A 6,000-nucleotide genomic window follows, 5' to 3' on the forward strand; every position below is an offset into this window, starting at 1 on the left:
GAAATTAGTGGTGTCGATCGATGCCACTAGGGTGTCGATCGACACTCCTTTCAAAATCACAAAATCCGGTTCGCGGATGTTACAACTTTCCCTTAACTAACTAAAATAAGTACAATATGAATATGAAGTTTTGAAAATATATTTGATCTTTTCGATTTTTGATGTCATACTTGTCTACATATACTGCACCAACCTAGCATATCTAGAACTTATCATACTTCTGATATATACTTTGATTTTTACTTATCCAATTTGTTAAATCGATTACAATGATCAAAACGTTCATATAAATTGAGATATAAAATCAAAGATTTACTATATGTGTCATTGCGCTAAAGCAAATTCGAAAGATTGGTTATTCTGATAAATGCGAGAATGCAATAATAGAATATCCCACTAGTCACCATTTCATTCAGAGTTAAAAATATAATACGATCAATTTGATAAAATGTTTTTCCCAAAAGAACTTAATCTACTACTTGGAAATAGAATCTTCTTTACATATCTTGTATACACAACTATAGCAGAAGTATTTTATTTTACATACAAAACAACGAATCAAGAAATAAACACAAAGTCTCTACCACCAAAAAAAAAAGAAACAAACACGAAGTCTAAAAAATGTGGAAAGTAATAGAAATTTGAAAAGTAGAGTAGTCGTCTCTTGCTTTCTCCACCGTCTTCAAAACGAGAGATCTCCCACAGGGCCACAATTCCAAGTTTTGTTCATCCTAAACATGACTACAGTTCTAAACTCGAAGATTCACACAAATTTTGAGTTCTATGTTGCCGATTTACTCGTGAAAAATCCCAAACGCGTAATGCACAAAAGGTGTTCGATTGAATTCCCCAATGCTCAACACTTGGGTCTCTGTTTTTTTTTTTTCTTTTTTTGTCACGTGGCTCTCACGTGATACGTTGTACCTTGCTGTTATATTCGTTGATGTTCCCGCCTCGACGACTCTGTACGTTAACACATTCAGAGAGAGAGAGAGAGAGAGAGAGAGCAAGAAAGCCGCAAGAATCTTGAGAAACCGTTGCTACCATGAAGCTTACTACTTTTCTGAAAGATGCCGAGAGAGTAAAACTCTGGAAAGATGCAAAAGAGCTCTTCGCTAATGGAGATTGCATCAAGGCCTTTGAGATCATCGAAGATATGATCGCAGTTCACAAGGAAGACAAGAACTCGTGGTTTCTTCATCTCGAACAAGGTAATATGTTCATTGATCTAGCGGAAACGATAAAGAACCCGTACGTAGATTTCGTGTACATGTTCGGTTCTGTAGGGTGTTTTTCGGAAAACGTGTTGTTATCACGACCTTGTGCACATGGACTCTACTATTTGGGTGAAGAGCTTGGGTCAGTATCGTATTACAAGAAATGTGTCAAGGTAGCAAAACAGTGTCTATCTGTTGCGTACCCGGACGACTCTGAATCGTCTGATGCTCAAGAGACTTTGCAAGGGCTAAAGGAAGATGTGAAGAAAGACATGGAGAGTTTAGTCAACGATGCAGAGTCAAATATCGCTGATTCAAAGACTGAGAGACTGGTGGGTTCACTAGAAGAAAACTGTGAGTCAGAAGTTTTGGAGTCAAAGAAAAGTGCAGAGCTGGTTAAGAATGAGTTTGAAGGATTGAGGTTGTTTTGGTTAGGTTTGGATGTTAAGGTCAAGAGGGACTTTATGAAAGTGAGCATTGCAAAGCTTATTAGTTTTGTGGAGGGAGTCCATTCCAGAAAGGGACGAGATGCTTTAAAGAAAATTCTTGAATCTGCCAAGGAAGACAGGAAATGGACATTCTGGATGTGCAGAAGTAAATGTTCGAAGAAGTTTTCTACTGCTGAAGAATGTAAGAAACATCTTGAAAAAGAACATGCTGCAGATTTTACACCTTCAGAGGAAATGGATATGGTCAAGAGGATAGGCAAAGAATGGGCTCGTAAGATATCGTTTGGAAGTTGGGAACCTGTGGATACAGTAGCTGCCGTTGAAATGATCAAAAATCAGTTTGGGGAGGTGAAATCGTTTTCATATAAGAATGGATGGTCCAATGAATGGCCTTTAGCTACGGATGAAATGCGCAGTAAGTTACTTAAGGAAATCAAATTTTTCCTTGTGATGTTTTGTGACCTTAAAATTCTCTCATGTAGCATTCGAGACTGGATGAAGCTTTATCCGGTTAGGCATCTTGGAAAACTTAACGTTTCCGAACAGATTCTTGTTGATTCTCACCTGGTGGAAACACCTCAGAGTATTTGTTTTCTGGAATGTCATGAACTCAGTCAAATCCTAAACTTTCTAAAACGCATCAAATGTGAACGGGATGATGGTACAAATATAGTTTGCAGAGCAGTGGACCGTATCTTGGATTCTACTCGAGCTAAAGAAAGTATCGACTTTGACCCGGAGTTTTCACTTCTGCTTTTAGACAGAAGGTTGCTGAAAAGTAGTAATAATGATCCACATGATGATGAAGGGACAATCAATGTTTTCGATCCCAATGTTCACTACGGCAAAGCACATGCTCAGGGAGATGATATCGTATCATGGTTAACTGACTACAATTCAGTAGAGAAGACCTTTCCCAAACCTATCAGGGAACATAATCTTTATATTTGGGTGGCTGTTCTGAGAGCTATTCAGTTCACATGTAGAAATTTGGAAACCAAATATGCAAAGAAACTGAAAGTCTTAGATTATAGTAAAGCTCTTCTTGTCGCCGAAAATTTGTGTAAGGGAGAAAATGAAAGGAGAAGAAATCTTCAGGAAGAAGAGTGGAACAGCTATGCATCTCTTCTATGCAATAGATGCGAAGAGCGTGTCCCCAGAAATTCCCTCGCCACAAATTTTTTTTTGTGTGCGGTGCAAGATGTTCTCCAAGGAGCTTCGGATCTGACACTTGATCTCCCTGATTTTGAAGGTTGCATGAATATTATACGTGAGCATAAAAATCTCAGCGATGATATAGTGGTGAAGTCCTTAAGAATTTTGAAATCAGTGGTCACCTTCAAGGTTCATTCATGGTTTTTTAATTTTTCATTAGCAACATAATGACATGAATTGCTATCTTAAAGTATCTACATGACTTACAGGTTCTCCTAATCGATTCAAGGATTCTGCTGGTTGATAATTCAAGGATTAGTTTGCTGAACGACCTCACCAGACTTTCGATTGTTGACAACCGCACTTACATCGTTCAACTGTTGAAACCGTTCTTACTGGTTAGTTTGAAGCTTCGGCTATATACAGAGAGATTTCGTATTCCGCTTTATTTGGCCTTTGAATTGTTTCTTATATGTCATTATGTCTTTTCTCGTCTAGAATGAAATTGTGAATATGGAATCCAAAGCCAAGTCAGATGCTGCAGAAGCAGAACTTTTACTCGAAGAGGAGAAGTCACGGTCAAAGAAGATGAAAAAGAATAGCAAAAAGGTCTTTGAGTTTATAATTTCTCAATTTGCTTTTCTGAATTTTTGGTTATTCGTTTGTAAGAATGAATGGTCTTCATGGTGCAACAGAGAACTTCAACGAGCATGTCTTGTCCCCTTTATAAGACTGTTAAGGAGTAAGTACCTCAAGAGTCTTTTTTGCATGTTATAAATTGTTTTCGGATTTTCTCTGAGGAAAACGTGTTCTTACATGTCTAGTAAGCCTTCTGTCAACCTTGAACCGGAGAGTACATCTCCATCACTAACAGTGAACGAAGATTCTATGGAACCAGGTAATACACTTGCAAGTGAAGGGTGTCGATTGGAAATTTCATCCAACACTGTCGATCAAGAGCAAGGTACTAGAGTTGACCAAATTGAGTAATTTGCATAAGTCTTAATTCTTATTTGAGTTAAACGTGTAAATGATACCAACCGATGAACTATTTGAGTTATATGCATAATTTTTATTTGTTTCATTCACCATCTTCAAGGTATTCGAAACTTGCCTGGAGAAGATTCACAGTCGAAACATTTGGAATCAGCACTTGGAGAAGCTGCAGCCAGATACAATTCAGCTCTTGACATGACGCTGAAGGTGAAGCAGTTACCAACCAAAACAAGATTTAATACCTAGACTCTCATCTTCTGATTTAATCTACTGCATACCTCTGTACTTTGTTACTGTCTTCGAAAAATTCACAAAAGCATGTGGTACTGCAGGCCCTCTTGAACATTAAGATTCTCAAAGAAGATTTGATGCAAGCATTTCAAGACCACCTGGAAGACCAAGATCCTTCTGCGCTACAAAATTTCTTTACTGCTTTTGTGTCAGAGGAGATAAAAAATGAAGGAGTCTACAGTTACCTCTTGAGTGACTTACTTGCTTCCCTAGAAGAAGCTATTTCCATGGTTCGTGTGGAGAAAAGGAGGTTTATTATTATTTTGTTGGTATGCTTAATTGTTATAATAATTTTTTTTCTATTTTGTTCTATATTCAGTCAAGTGGTGCTTCTGAGGTTCTTGTAGCCATCCTTGAGTTTTGGCATTGCTGGAAAAATGCTGAAATCGAAAGCTTGGTAACTCGCCTTTTTACATTGGAGGAAAATGAAAGAATGAGTTGTAGAAGCTGCAGAAAGAAACCAAATTATCCAGAGCAAAGTTCTTACGGCATTGTTATTGCTGCAGATTCAACCAGAGACTTGAATGTATGTTTCATTTACTGCCCTCTTTTTTTTTTTTTACTGAGATTGGTACTTCCCCTTATAGGACTGTTTTTTTGTGCTTACATATATGCAGTGTGCTCTTGGGAATATAAAGTTTGTGGATATCCTAAAGGTGATTCGCATGGAATATAAAATGTTATGTGACACTACAACAGGAGGATGCGGAATAACAAACTTTGTTCATCACATTATAAGTAAATGCCCACCTATCTTCACAATCGGTAAGTTTGGAGCGCCATATGATTGTGATCTTATGTACTTATTTCATCATATATTTATGCCTACTTATGATAAAGCAAAGTTGGTGTTTTATGGTTTTGCAACATTAGTGTTAGAATGGAAGAAGAGTGAAACTGGAAAAGAAATATCTGAAACAACAAAGGCTTTGGATTGGGAGATAGATATGAGCAGGATGTACGAAGGCTTAGAACCAAAAACTAAATATCGGCTTGTGTCAATGGTAGTACATCTAAAACTCGATCACAAATGTTTTTGCTATTATTACTCTGTATCTCTCTCTTACAGTCTCACAATATGAGATGTGATGCAGGTTTGTTGTGGTGAAGAAGAAGAATACTTTTGCATAGCTTATGAAAAGAACCGTTGGGTCAATCTCAGACGTGATGCTTTAGCAGGAGAGGTAAGACGAAACAGTTTCCCCCTTGTCTTCCTTGAGTTGACTATATAGTGAATTTAGATTGGCCATAATATTATTGATATATGTGTTTTGATGCCATAGGATGTTGGCAACTGGAAGAGTGTGGTTAGATTCTGTGGAGAAAGAAAGGTTCGGCCAGAAATTCTGTTTTACGAAGTTGTCCGATCAACGGGTCTAACAAGTGTTTCAAAATGAAACCTCATCATCGATGTATAAAAATAGCTACATGATTCAACTCAAAAGAAGTTTTTCAATAATATGATTTGTCTGCATGTACAGAACTCATATGTTTAATTTGACTCTTGAATCTGATGAGGTTATAACAGAGTATTGTTAGATTTATTATAAACATTAGATAAATCTTAAAAAATGGATGGCACCAAAATATAAGAAGGAAGCGAAAACATTATTTCAAAGAAAGAAAAAAAAAGTTTACATTTGTGGATTTAAACTAACTATACTTGGAACATAACCAAAGAGAAACCAATTATAAGGATTTGATTGGTCTAATGTATAATAATAAAATTTTCTGCAATCATTCTCCCCAACAATGTATATAATCTTCTGCTTGTGATCCTTGCTTCTGCCACAAGACACTATCACTTTCTTCTCTTCATCAATGAAGAAGCTCATTTTTAGAAGACTAAGATCGAAGTGAGAGTATAGATCAAATTCAAAGGATTTGCTCCA

At 36.9% G+C, this 6,000-nt stretch overlaps 1 pseudogene across 1 annotated transcript; it reads left to right on the plus strand.

The window, feature by feature from the left end:
* The first annotated feature begins 582 nt into the window (after positions 1-582).
* Positions 583-5,595, plus strand: LOC104786966 (uncharacterized; annotated as a pseudogene). The gene is made up of 11 exons (XR_015557131.1): positions 583-3,010; positions 3,091-3,219; positions 3,320-3,430; positions 3,517-3,563; positions 3,646-3,785; positions 3,921-4,024; positions 4,150-4,338; positions 4,428-4,634; positions 4,726-4,873; positions 4,982-5,292; positions 5,392-5,595. The product of XR_015557131.1 is annotated as an uncharacterized LOC104786966 (transcript).
* Positions 5,596-6,000: the final 405 nt, after the last annotated feature.

The sequence above is a fragment of the Camelina sativa genome, chromosome 5 (genome assembly GCF_030686135.1).
Source record: "Camelina sativa cultivar CO46 ecotype springtype chromosome 5, ASM3068613v1".
NCBI classification, from domain to species: domain Eukaryota; kingdom Viridiplantae; phylum Streptophyta; class Magnoliopsida; order Brassicales; family Brassicaceae; genus Camelina; species Camelina sativa.